Here is a 14,424-nt window from a genome sequence, read left to right as displayed (position 1 = left end):
GTGTATGTTCACGTTAATGGCCATGTGTGTTTCCTTTTGGTAATATGGCTATTTATGTCTTTGGTTCACTGTTTTACTCTACAGACTTCTTTTACCAATTCTCTTGAATTGGGGGTTCTTTGTATGTTCTGCACACTACCATCTTTCTAGTTGTCTCTATGGAAAACAATTCTTCCTAGGTTCTCTTCAAGCTTGTCATCTAGGGCTTGTTAGGGTCTACTGAGGTTCAGGTCTCTAAATTTTACTGCAGGCAAGTTAGTCAGGTTCACAGTCTATTTTTTATATCTTGATTAATAAATTCTTCCCTAATTCAAAGTCACAGAAATATTTTATCATTTTTACTAGAATTTTAAAATGATTTCTTTTCTAGTTAAAGTGTGTAATCCACCTAGAATTAATTTTAGTGAACTGAAAAATATAATAACCTAACTTCACTTTCCATGTAAAAGCAACCATCCCAACACAACAGTTTTAAGTACCTATCTGAAAGTCCATACTGCTGGCTCCCTCATAGTTCAAGTTCTTCTGTTTTGGACTCTAAGTTCTATTCTATTGGTTTAGTTGTCTCTTTCATAAATAATAATATAGTTTATTATTAGTTTATTAAGGTATGATATCTAGTTGAGCATTTTCTATCCATTTTTTCCTTCTTCTTGGTCCCATCCGACATTTTCCTCAACAAATTTTAGCTTCCCCTTGTCAGATTCCAAGAAAAACTGCTAGGATTATTACTCAAATCAAAAAGTCTGTGAGTCCTTTGGGGAAGAACTAACATTTTAAAAGTATTGTAGCTCTCTATGAACATGTGTTATATTTCTCCATTTATTCAAACTTTCTTTAATATTATTCCATAAAATTTCATATTTTTAAAAGACTTAATCATGTATTTGAAAGGCAGAGTGGAGGGGGATATCTTTCATCCACTGGTTCACTCCCTAAATGGCCACAATTACTGGAGTTAGGCTAATCCAAACCCAGGAGCTTCCTCTGGATCTCCCATGTAGGTACAGGGGCCCAAGCACTTAGGCCATCTTCTGCTACTTTCCCAGGTGCAACAGCAGAAAACTGGACTGGAACTGAAGCAACTGGGATTGGAACCAGCACCCACATGGGATGCTGGAGCCACAGGTGGTGGCTTCACCTACTACACCACAGCACCAGCCCCAAAATTTTATATTTTTTCAATAGGGACATTAAGTTTGTTACAGGTATTCCTTCGTTCATTACATTTTTGTTAGCACTTTGTTAAATCCATTTTTTAAAATAATGACATTTTTCTATTCCTTGCTGCTAGCATATAGAGGTAGCATTTGGGGCCTAATGCACACATTAGCCTAATGGTTAAGACACCAGTTAAGATGCCTGCATCCCTTATCAGAGTCCCTGGGCTTATGTCTGGTTCCATTCCTGATTCCAGCTTCCTGCTAATGTGACCATGAGAAGCAGCAAGTGATGGCTCAAGTAGCCGAGTCCCTGACACCCACATGGTTTCTGGCTCCTAGCTTCAGTCTGGCCCAGCCCCAGCTGTTGGGGACATTTGGTGAGCTCTCTCACTTTCTCTCTCTCTGCCTCTTTTTTTAATTATTTATTTGACAGGCAGAGTTAGACAGTGAGAGAGAGACAGAGAGAGAGGTCTTCCCTCCGTTGGTTCACCCCCCAAGTGGCCGCTATGGCCAGAGCTACACTGGTTCAAAGCCAGGAGCCAGATGCCTCCTCCTGGTCTCCCATGCAGGTGTAGGGCCTAAGCACCTGGGCCATCCTCCACTGCCTTCCCGGGCCACAGCAGAGAACTGGACTGGAAGAGGAGCAACTGGGACTAGAACCCAGTGCCCATAGGGGATGCTGGCACCACAGGCGGAAGATTAACCAAATGAGCCACAGTGCCAGCCCCTCTGTGCCTCTTAAATACTAAAAGTAAAGTACAATTTATTTTCAGATCTAGAATTTGTGTAGCAGAGTTTGAATTCATTCTTATTTATAAGTATCTGCTTATGGAATATTAGGGTAGGCTATCTAGGGGTCTCCAAAGATTTCATGGAAACATGAAAAAAAAAAAAACTACATGGATTTCAAAAATTTTTTGCACCAAAATAAACTTATGTTTTAACTCCATTTTTCCATGAACTTTTTGGAGTTTCCACATACTTGCGTTTATATCACATGTGAATAACGACAGTGTTTTTCTCCCTCCATAAATTCTGCTTGTCTTGCCTGGCTACACTGCACAGGACCTCCCCATGAAGAACACTGCTGCTTACCTGGTTTCTGAGCCTAAAGAGACTGGTTCAAGGTTTCCACCACTGAACAGGCCACATGCGGTTACTTGTTGACAGGTGCCCTTTACCAGATTCAGAAGTTTCCTGCCAGTACCAATCTTCTCAGTTTTTACTACTGACCACCTGTAAGTACCCTGGACAGAACCTCTGCATCTATGGACATGCTTTCATCCAAGTCCTCTAAACATGGTGAAACCTAGCAAGAGGCGTTCTACTGTGAATGCACCCATGTGTTCCTGGGGTAACTCCTATCAGACATGACACACGACCATTTTCATAGAATATGAACCCATTTGACAGATACCTTAAGATTTCTACATTATGTTCATGAGTGAGACTGGCCTGTAATTTTATTGCTCTTGCAGTTTTCATGTAGATTTGTTATTATTCTTATAAAATAAGGTTTTCTTCTCTGGTAGAATTTGTACACGCTTATCCTATGACAATTGTCTATTACTTGAACTTTTGATAGAATTCAAATGCAGAATTATCTTGACTTTTTGTTGATGTTTTTTTTTTCATTTTTATGTAAATGGGAGGTTTTTTTGGCCATTGGTTTAACTTTGTTGATTTTTGTTTCTTTTTGGCTCAGTTTTGATAAGCCATATTTTTGATAATCTTGAATTTCAAATTCATAGGCAAGTACCATTTATATATTATTGTATTAGTTTTTAATTTCTGTTGTATATTTATGTATGTCCTCTTTATTCTTATTATCTCTTCTCTAATCATTATTCAATCTTTCTGAATAGTTTTCAAATGATATTTTTTAAAAAAACAACTCTGCATTATATTTCTTTGCAGTTCTTTTTGTCTTTAGTTCGACATTCACTTTCAAATTACCTAAATTAGATTCTCGGTTTACAGATTTTCCCATTTTCTTTATCCTTTCCACTTAAAGTTCCCTTGAATTACCACTTCTCTGCATCCCACAAATTTGAATAGTGGTTTTATTATTTTTCCCTAAACACTTTCTAATATTCATTATGGCTTCATCTTTGACCTATAAATTATTTAGTAGTGTGTTTTTAGATTTCTGAACATGTGGGGCATTTTAAGTAAAAAGTGTTCTGTTGAAACCTAATATTGTTAGAAAATATAATCTGTGTATAAACCATTCTGTTATATTTTGGAAGCTTAATTAAATCCTACTACATGGACAATTTTGATAATTACCACTTATGTGTTCTAAAAAATGTGTATTTTCCAATTATGGAGTGTTCCATTAGACTCAGCTTGTTAATTGAATTGTCAGAATCTTTTGTATTCTTACAATCTTTGCTCATTTTTTGCCTGACCTCCTATCACCATGTTACACAAATCCAGGGGAATTATTTGTCAGCTGTAGGAATACACACAGCAGTATATCACTCATAAATTGTGTGTAAAAAATTGCAGATTCCTGTCCCACCTCCATTCTGATTCAGCATCTCTGGGGTAAGGCCCATGAATCTTGTATCTTTAAAAGGCCCATGTGATTATGATCAATCACAGTCAAATAACACTGGTTTACTATTTGTTGGATTTCATCCTACTAATGTGTTACAAAGTACATTTGCCAATACATTAAGGGGCAGCCCTCTGTGCAACGGGAAAGAGATCATGAAGAAGTCCAAGACAATTGTTCACAACTGGGATTCATGAGCCCTTGTGCAGCTTCCTAAGCATGTCAGCCAAAGAAAATCTAGTCAAGAACAACAACAGTGGACAACACCCAGGCCTGGGTCCTCCAAAGATGAGCAGATTCTCTCCACCTAGGATGCCGTATTGCTCTCGTTAGATATCTACAGGGAAACACAGGATACTGGGGCTATCAGAAAGATATCCTCCACAAGTATTTAGGAGAGGAGCTGAGCCTAAGTGACCTGAGCAAGGCATGAGGCCCAGCAGCACTGAAATCACCCGAGAGCTTACAAGATATGCAAAATCTCTGGTTCAGAAGCCTAGGGTGGGGTCTAGGTTTTTAATAAGATTCCCACATAATGTGTGTGTTTATTCAAATTTGAGATTCACTTTAGAAACACGTACAAATTTGTATTTCTTTCCTTTTTTTTTTTTTTTTTTGGCAGGCAGAGTTAGAGAGAGACAGAGAGAAAGTCTTCCTTTTCCATTGGTTCACCACCCAAATGGCTGCCACAGCCAGCACACTGCACCCATCTGAAGCCAGGAGCCAGGTGCTTCCTCCCAGTCTCTTATGCGGGTGCAGAGCCCAAGCACTTGGGCCATCCTCAACTGCCTTCCCGGGCCACAGCAGAGAACTGGACTGGAAGAGGAGCAACTGGGACAGAATCCAGTGCCCCAACCAGGACTAGAACGCTGGGTGCTAGTGCTGCAGGCAGAGGATTAGCCTAGTGAGCCACGGTGCTGGCCACAAGTTTGTATTTCTAACAAACTGCCCAATGATGCCACTACTGCTAGTACAGGAACACACCTTGTATAGTCAGGGAAAGGAAACAGAGGAAGGAAACCTTTAAAAATATTTCAGGATGCCCATTGCCTGCTACTGAAACCAAGGCTTAGGAGTTTTTGAAACAAAGAGAACACCCCTCCCTCTCCACATGCACATTTAACACGAAATGGAAGGGGACTAAAAAGTCTTTGTCACCCAATACAAGGATTCAAATACCCAAGGGAAGGCAGCTGGAGACAATCAGAACTTCTACCTTCCCTGTTTCCTCTGTGCAAGATAGTCTGCCCCTGCCAGTATGACTCAAACTTAAATTCTCTACACATTTCCATGGGCAGGCTGCAGCCTCCAGCCCCTTTCTGCTTCACATTGCTGTTGCTGGGTTGTCTCTGACCTTAGGCAACCACAGCTGGGGAAGGAACACATGGAGAAAGTATAACCTATTGAAATAAATGGTCTCTTTTCCATTTCTTTATCAAGACTGAGAAGTGGGGCCAGCACTGTAGCATAGTAGGTTAAGTATCCACATGCCCTATTTCTGATCCAGCTCCCTGTTGATGGCCTGGGAAAGCAATGGAAGATGGCCCAAGTGCTTGGGCCCCTGCACCTGACTGGGAAACCCAGAAGAAGCTCCTGGCTTTGGGTCAGCTCAGCTCAGCTCCAGCCATTGTGGCCATTTGGGGAATGAACCAGTGGATGGAAGACCTCTCTGCCTCTCCCTCTCTGTCTGTAACTCTGCCTCTGAAGTAAATAAATCTTAAAAATTAAATTAAATTAAATTAAATTAAAAAAAGGATTGAGAAGTTCACCCTCAGCCAACAATGACCTAGAAAACATTTCTGCCTGGCTGATCGTAGGTCAGCCCACTGAGGCCATGTTTCTGGACGTGAGGCTGGGATGGAGGCCAGGCAGCACTCGGCTTGGCCCTTCCTGGGGCAGGGGAAGAGCACACATGATTCATGGCAATTATCTTCCCCGGCCTTTGCCAAAGGTGCTTCACCACTCCTGATGCAGGCAAAGCTCTTGTTCTTGTTCTGCAGACTGCTGGAAAGCAATCAGACACCAACCTGACTCTCTCTTTTCTTTGCTGCCTGCATGGTCTTCTAGGCCTGTGCACCCAGATGACACTATTTTTCTCCAATTTTAACATCTAAAAGTTTCACCAGGATATATCTCAAAGTTTAAATCAAGATATTCTTTAGTATCTGCAAGTGCTTGTTTAGTAGTACTTGACTCCTGCTGGAGTGTTTGTGTTATGGCTCTTGGTTTTCACTGTAGAGAAATGTTATTAGCCTGACATTGATTCCCACTTTCTATTTACCATTTGTACTTGTTTGGGGTGAATTCTACATTTCATTGTATTTTATTTTAAAAATGTCTCCTACTGGGCCAGCTCTGTGGCATAGTAAGCCTCCACCTGCAGCACAGACATCCCACGTGAGCACTGGTTTGTGTCCTGGCTGCTCCTCTTCTGATCCAGCTCTGTGCTGTGGCCTGGGAAAGCAGTAGAAGATGGCCCATGTGCTTGGGCCCCTGCACCCACGTGGGAGACCCAGAAGAAGATCCTGGCTCCTGGTTTCAGATTGGCCCAGCTTTGGCCACTGCAGCAATTTGGGGAGTGAACCAGTGGATAGATCTTTCTGTCTGTCTCTCTGTCTGTCTGTATCTCTACCTCTCAAATAAATAAAATTAAAAAAAGTCTTCTACTTTTCCAGATGAGCCACTGATCCTCTTCTACATCTGGACAGTCCGTGAGCTTCCACAGTTCCAGAGCATCCTTGTCTCTCAATACACAGTAAGATTTCTCTCTTCTAATTCAGCCATCCTGGAGTCTGTGCAGCACTGTTAACTTCCTCCACCTGCCGCCTTCTCACCACTAACCCACCCAGAATCACCGTGCCCTTCCCTTCCACAGAAACAAGGCCTTCTCACAACAGGCTCTCCGGTCCTGACACTTTCAAATGTGTCCATTTAAATTCTTCAGTAAGCAATGTTCCAGCTTATGAGGACTCCAGACCCAATTCTGTATTTTTCCTGCAGGGTGAAACCTTGTCTCTAGAGGTCATCTTACTGGCATCCACCACTCCTGGGCCCTCAGTACCCTGCTCTCTCTCACCAGTTTCTACCCAATTGTCCAGATCGATATGGACTCCCAGAGCAAGCTCCAACCTGGGTATTTATTTGCTCATTTTCATTTAGTTCTTTCTGTAAATTGTGCTTTTTAAATGACTCATGAATCAAACAAGAAATCAAAATGGGATATTATCATTTTGAACTGAACAACAATGAAAACAAAGTATTTCAAATTATAACTATTACAGGAAACACTATGGTGGTGTCTAAAGACATTAAAAATAAAACTGCTAAAAAAAATGCTGGGTTCTAGTCCTGGTTGCTCCTCTTCCAGTCCAGCTCTCTTCTGTGGCCTGGGAGGGCAGTGGAGGATGGCCCAAGTGCTTGGGCCCCTGTACCCACAAGGGAGACCAGGAAGAAGCACTTGGCTCCTGGCTTCGAACCAGCATAGCTCCGGCCGTAGCGGCCATTTGGGGAGTAAACCATTGGAAGGAAGACCTTTCTCTCTGTCTCTCTCACTGTCTATCACTCTACCTGTCAAATAAATAAAAAAATAACTGCCCTATGACCAGTAATCCCTCCTCTTGGTATAGACTCAAAGGAACAAAAGTCACTTCATAAAGATATCTATACTCCCATGTTCAGTACTGCACTGTTCACAATAGCCAAGGTGCAAAGACAACCTATGTGTCATCAGCAGACAAAAGGACAAAGAAACACACACACACACACACATACACAAACATACCATTCAGCTACAGAAAAGAAGATACAAGATAAGTGAGTTTAAAGGACACATGCTAAGTGAAATGAGCTAGGCACAGTAAGGACCGCAGGATCTCAGTTAAAGACACATGCAATATAAATAACTACGCAAATTCAAGTATACAGAAATAGGAAGCAAAACAATGGTCAGCAAGGGGAAGGGTTACCAAGTGGAGAGATGAAGGTCAGAAGACACAAAGCAGCAAACCCAGGATGGACAATTCTAGAGAGCTAATGCACAGCACTAGGACATACCAGTCACCTTCGCATTATGACAAGGAAATACCTGACAGACCACATGATAATGAGGTGATGGAGGTGCAGGGTCGAAGGGTCATTTAGTGATGCCTTCCTGCAGTCAGCCCCAAGGCCACCTGGGGAAGCATGGGGCAAGAAACAGGGAACACGTAGCTCTGTGTCCGACCTCCTCTCCAGGTAAAGCCACTGGGACTGCATCCCGGGTGCCCTGCCCCAATGAGCTCCACTAATCCAACAATCTCCTCGAGGCCTCACCACCAGACACCACAGTCACGTTGAGTTCCCACCCTTCTAATACTGTACAGTGGGACTGAATTTCAATGCGTGAAGCCTTGGAGACACTCAAACTACATCCAAATCCTAGCCAGGACTACAGGTAACACAAATATCCTATATTGAGGATCCATGTTAAATGAATGGATTTTAACTGCTCTTGCCAGTAAAACAAAAACCACAGGTAACTACGACACAGAATGGATATTTTAATCTGCTTCATCAGAGCAACTTTTTCATTATCAACTGCATCCCATATCATGTTGTATACCTTAAAAATACACAATAGCATTGATTTTTATAAAAAAATTGTGGGTTCAGTTAAAGCAGTATTGAGGGGTAGTTTATCATTAAATGCTGACTTTTTTTAGAAATAGAAAGTTCTTAATTCAATGACAACAAATTCTGTGTTAAAAAAAAAAACCAGAAAAAGAAAAAGAAATAAATGATGAAACCTAGGGTGAAATCAATGAATATTGAAGAACAATAGAGGAAAAACCCACAAGTGTCCCTAAGAAAGTCAATAAAATTGATAATCCTCTGGTGATACTGACCTGGGAATATAAAGGGGAAGGAGACACAAATCACCAATTTCAGAATAGGAAATGGTGACATCACTCAAACCCTGCACACTCCTACATTAAAGGGATAATAACAGAATAGTTTAACATGCTAATGTCAAGGAAACCAATGACTTAGGCAGATGAGAGAAAGTCCTTGAAAGACACAACTACCAAAGCTCACAAAAGAAATATGTATTATGAAAAACCATATATTTATTAAAGAAGTTCAATGTATAGGAAAATTAAAAATCCTTCACACTCAAAAAAATTCCAAGAACTGATGATTCCATGAATTTTATCAGAACCTCAAAGAAGAAATTATAACAGTTTTACATAACCTATTCCAAAAAATTAAAGGAAATACTGCCTATCATTTTCTACAAGGTCAGCATTACTTTGACATCAAAACCACATAGAGATATTAAAAGGAAAACAAAAGCTGCAGACCAATAGCCTTAATAAATGCATATTCAAAATTATTAACAAAAATTAAAGCAAAGTACATACAATGATAGGCAAAAAGGGCTGTGCTGTGGCACAGTGGGTTAAAGCCACTGCTTGAAGTGCCAGCATTTCAATTCTATTTTGAGTCCAAGCTGCTCCATTTCCAATCCATCCTCCTACTTATGCACTTTGGAAGACATCAAAAAAGGATCCAAGAACTAGGAATCCTGCCGCTCATATGTGAGACACAGAGTTCCTAGCTCCTGGCTTCAGCGTGGCACAGCCCTGGCTATTGTGGCCACTGAGGGAGTAAACCAGTGGATGGAAGATTGTCTCTCTCTCTCTCTTCTCTCACTCTCTGGTGCATTCCTTGCCTTCCACATTAATGAATTCTTTTAAATGTCATACAAGAAAACATGTTATGACCAAATGAAGTTTATCCCAAGAATACAAGATCTAAATATATGATATCACTGCTATTCATGATATAACAGACTTTTAAAAATCACTCAATACATACAGAAAAAGCATTTGACAAGAATCAGCATTTAGGGGCCAGCACTGTGGCATAGTAGGCTAAACTTCTGTCTGCAGCACCAGCATCCTGTCCTGGCTGCTCCTCTTCTGATCTGGCTCCTGCTAATGGTCTGGGAAAGCACTAGAGGATGGCCCAAGTGCTTGGGCCCCTGCCACCCACGTGGGAGACCCAGAAGAAGCTCTTGGCTCCTGGGTTCAGATCAGCCCAACTCTGGCCCTTGCAACCATTTGGGGAGTGAACTAGCAGATGGAAGACCTTTCTTTCTATCTCTCACTCTCTCTGTAACTCTACATCTCAAATAAATTTAAATAAAATTAAAAATAAAAAAGAATCAGCATTCAACCCTAATAAAACTCTCAGCAAAGTAGAATAGAAATGTTTTCAATATGAGCAGGAAATATACTAAAACTTGCAGGAACTATCATTTTTGTTGTTGAAAGATAAAGAACTGTGTCTAAAATCAGGAGCAAAGTAAGGATGTCCACTTTCCCCATAGTGCTAAAATTTCTAGCTGATGCAATAGGCAATTAAGGAAATGAAAAGCAACCAAAGCAGAAGAGAACAACTATTTTCAGATCATGTCCCAGTATACAGGAGGCTCTAGGTAGTTCAGTAGATCAAGAAAATGACATTAACAACATCTTGAGGTAGATTCTGTCTTTATTAGCCAGAGATGTTATGGTTCATGTAGGAAATTCTACAGAATCCACACAGAAGCAACTGTAACCAATAAGTAAGTTAAATAGCACTGCAGGATAAAAAGTTAGTTTACAAAAATCAACAGCATTATTATGTCTTAGCAACAATCAACTGGAAACTGAAATTAAGATACAATATACAATACCATAAAAAATGAAATTTTTGGAGAAATTTAGCAGGATACCTATAAAATCTGTGCACTGAAAACTAAAAAAAAAAAATTAAAATCAAAGTAACTGAGAGATAATACTATGCCTTGGAATGGAATATTCCATATTCTTCAAATGTCAATTAGTGCTAAGTGAATTTATAGATTCAATATACTTCCAATCAAAATCCCAGCAAGCTATTTAAAAATAGAAATTGACAAACTGTTCTAAAATTCATATGGAAATAGAAAGGACACAGATTACCCTCCCAAAAAACTAAACTATAAGAGAACAAAATTAGACAAATAAGTCAGCTGAACATAATAATGAGTCTAGAAATAGACCTATACATATATAATTAACTGATTTTTGACAAAGATGAAGAACAATTGGAACATTTGAATGTGTGTGTGGAAAATGAGAACAAAAGAGATTAAACCCAAACCTCCCACCTTATACTAAAATTAACTCAAAATTTATCCAACCAAAATGTAGAACCAAAACTGCAAAAATTCTAAACAAAAATATGCAGAAAAAGTTTGTGACCTTGAGTTAGGCAAAGATTTCTTAGATACAAACAAAAACTACAATATAAATAAAAATATAAATAGAATATAAACATAAATAAAATATAAATAAATATAAATAAAAATGATAAATTAGGTATCTTTAAAATTAGGAATTTCTACTTTTCAAAGGACATTAATATAATTAAAAGACAAACCAAATAGGGAAAAAATAGTTGCAAAGTATATATCTGATAAAGAACTTATAAACAAAACACATAAAGAACTCTAAAATAATTAAGAGAAAATAATACAGACAATGTAAATAGGCCAGATAGTTGAACAAGTATTTTACCAAATAGATTTATGGATCATAAGTAAGTGCATATCCATTAGAGATCACCCATTAACTCAACATAAATAATCATTAGGGAATGGAAAATCAAAACCCCAGTAAGATTCCACTGTATAACCTATTAGAAGCTCTAAAAGTAAAAGATTGTTGTCAAGGAGGCAGGACAACTAGAAATATCAATGGTACAAATATTCTGTAAAATAAGTGGCCAGTTTCATAAAAAATTAACTACACACCTACCATTCCACTTTAAGGCATTCACCCAAGAGAAATAAAAGTTTATGTCCACACAAAGACTTGTGTGTTAATATGAATAGTAGCTTTGTTTGCGGTAGACAACAGCTGAAGTAACACAAATGTGCAATAGGATAAAGAAATTGCTATCTGTCCACATGATGGGATGGTACTCAAGAAATGGAGAAAATCCTACTGATCAGAGTGAGTGAATGAAACCATACCAGGGGCCGGTGCTGTGGTGCAGTAGGCTAATCCTCCGCCTGCAGTGCCCGCATCCCATATGGGTGCTGGTTCGAGTCTTGGCTGCTCCACTTCTGATCCAGCTCTCTGCTATGACCTGAGTTAGCAGTAGAATATGGCCCAAGTCCTTGGGCCCCTGCAACTGTGTGGGAGACCTGGAGGAAGCTCCTGGATCCTGGCTTCAGATCAGTGCAGCTCCAGCCATTGAGGCCATTTGGAGAGTGAACTAGCGGACAGAAGATGTTTCTGTCTCTCCTTTTCACTGTATGTAACTCTAACTTTCAAATAAATAAATAGCCGGTGCCACGCTCACTAGGCTAATCCTCTGCCTGTGGTGCCGGCACTCCGGATTCTAGTCCGAGTCAGGGTGTGGGATTCTGTCCCGGTTGCTCCTCTTCCAGTTCAGCTCTCTGCTGTGGCCCGGGAAGGCGGTGGAGGATGGCTCAAGTCCTCAGGCCCTGCACCCGCATAGGAGACCAGGAAGAAGCACCTGGCTCCTGGCTTCAGATCAGTGCAGCGCTAGCCATGACAGCCATTTGGGGGGAGTGGGGGTGATCCAACGGAAGGAAGACCTTTCTCTCTCTCTCTCTTTCACTGTCTAACTATACCTGTCAATAAATAAATAAATAATCTTAAAAAAAAAAGAAATAAAGGAAACCATACCAAAAATTGTGTAGACTTCCTGATTCCGCTGATGTTAAATTCCAAAAGCTGGAAACAAATTTACAACAACAGAAAGCAGATCCTTAGAGGGTCAGAGATGTGGTAGGCAGTTACAAGCAAGCACAAGGGAAGCTCTGGGACTGATGGACATGATTTTGACTGTGAAATGCTTCCTGGATGGCTTCCTGGGTGACACATATATGCCACATATTAACTTGTCCACTTCACAGGTGTGCAGGTGATTGAACATTGAGAATGCCTCAGTAAAGATGATAAGCTTAAAGATGTAATATGCCTCAGCAGGATGTTGTGAACATGAATAAGACATAATAGGACAACGGCACTGCAGGAGCATCTGTACCCATAGTGAGTCAGCAGGAGCATAAAAAATAAAATATGACTGGATAACACAAGGATGGACATTGGAAATTCAGCCTTATTGAACTAAGCACTCCATCCACTCCCAGTCCTTGATGTATGATTATATCTTATGAAATGGCACTGTGAGTAGCCACCACACATTCACACCCCCACTTGCCTGTAAAAAGTCCTAATTTTGTTGGCAAAGGATACAGACCTCAAAAGCAGCATGGCAGTGCCCCCAGACATAACTGTCAGAGCCTTTCTCCATGGGCTCTTCCCTTGTTCTTGGGGCCCACCCTTCCCACCCAGTCAAAGTATAAGGAAGCCAATTCTGGCTATTACCACTTTTTGGCTGATGTATTGATATCGCCAATCTGTGCAAACACACACTGAGAAAATGTTCCTTGTACCTGAACCCAATTATGCAAGGCTTTGGATGTCCAAGGCTCAACCTCATCAACAGGCAGAGAGAAGAGGGAGAGGCCCTCAGCACCGGCCTTCCTCTCCAGCCCTCACCCCACTTCTGGGATTCTCAGGGACCCAGAGTAGCCATCCTGGGCTGTAAGAAAACCTCATGGCTTAGTAGCACAGTCATCAGTGCTACAGGGTCGGGTTCTTTTTCAGAGAAGCCATAACGTCTTCTCTGGAAAAATAATAATCATTCTAGTCTTCCAAAATTAATCCATAGCCTGTAAAAAGAAAAAGAGGCATTTTGAAAAGTGTGTGCAATATGAAGGAAAAGATGATTCACTGACATACTTCAAAAGGCTAGTAAAAATTAGAAAAAAAAAGATCTTGGTGCAAAAGAATTTTTTAAATCCTTGTGTTTTTTCACAATATGAACTTTCCATAAACTTTCTGAAGACCCCTTATATTCATGGATTTCAAAATTTTGTGCACCCAAATAAACTTACCTTTTGTTTTCCACATTTTAAAGTACCCTCATATAAACAATATTGTTTGTTGATACTACTCTTGAAATCAACACAGAATTCAATGATAAATATGCCTAGAGATAATCAGAACAGACTTTTGGCAAATTTTGCACAGCAAATAACTCCCCATAATATCCCTGGCTTGTGTGACAGCAGCAATGCCTCTCACTCTGTTGGAAGAACCTGCTGGCTCACAGAGGATGAACTGGTTCTTGGCACAGCTGTGCACTATTTCTAATGGAGAAATGCTTGACAAATATTTGTGTTCTATTAAAAGAGACAGTTGTTTTAGCAAATGATTCTTTCATGAGACAAAATATGGATAGAAAATGTGTATAGAGTTTAGCACCATGGAGCTCAAAAGTACATGGCTTTTATTTCCTTAAGAAAATTACAATATATAGGCCAGTGCCATGGTTCAATAGGCTAATCCTCCCCCTGCGGTGCCAGCACACTGGGTTCTAGTCCCGGTTGGGGCACCGGATTCTGTCCCGGTTGCTCCTCTTCCAGTCCAGCTCTCTGCTGTGGCCAGGAGTGCAGTGGAGGATGTCCCAAGTCCTTGGGCCTTGCACCCACATGGGAGACCAGGAGAAGCACCTGGTTCCTGGCTTCAGATCAGCGTGGTGCACCGGCCACAGCAGCCATTGGGGGTTAACCAATGGAAAAGGAAGACCTTTCTC

This window comes from Lepus europaeus, chromosome 17 (assembly GCF_033115175.1).
Source record: "Lepus europaeus isolate LE1 chromosome 17, mLepTim1.pri, whole genome shotgun sequence".
Classification (NCBI taxonomy): domain Eukaryota; kingdom Metazoa; phylum Chordata; class Mammalia; order Lagomorpha; family Leporidae; genus Lepus; species Lepus europaeus.
Note: the sequence above shows the minus strand (reverse complement) of the source record.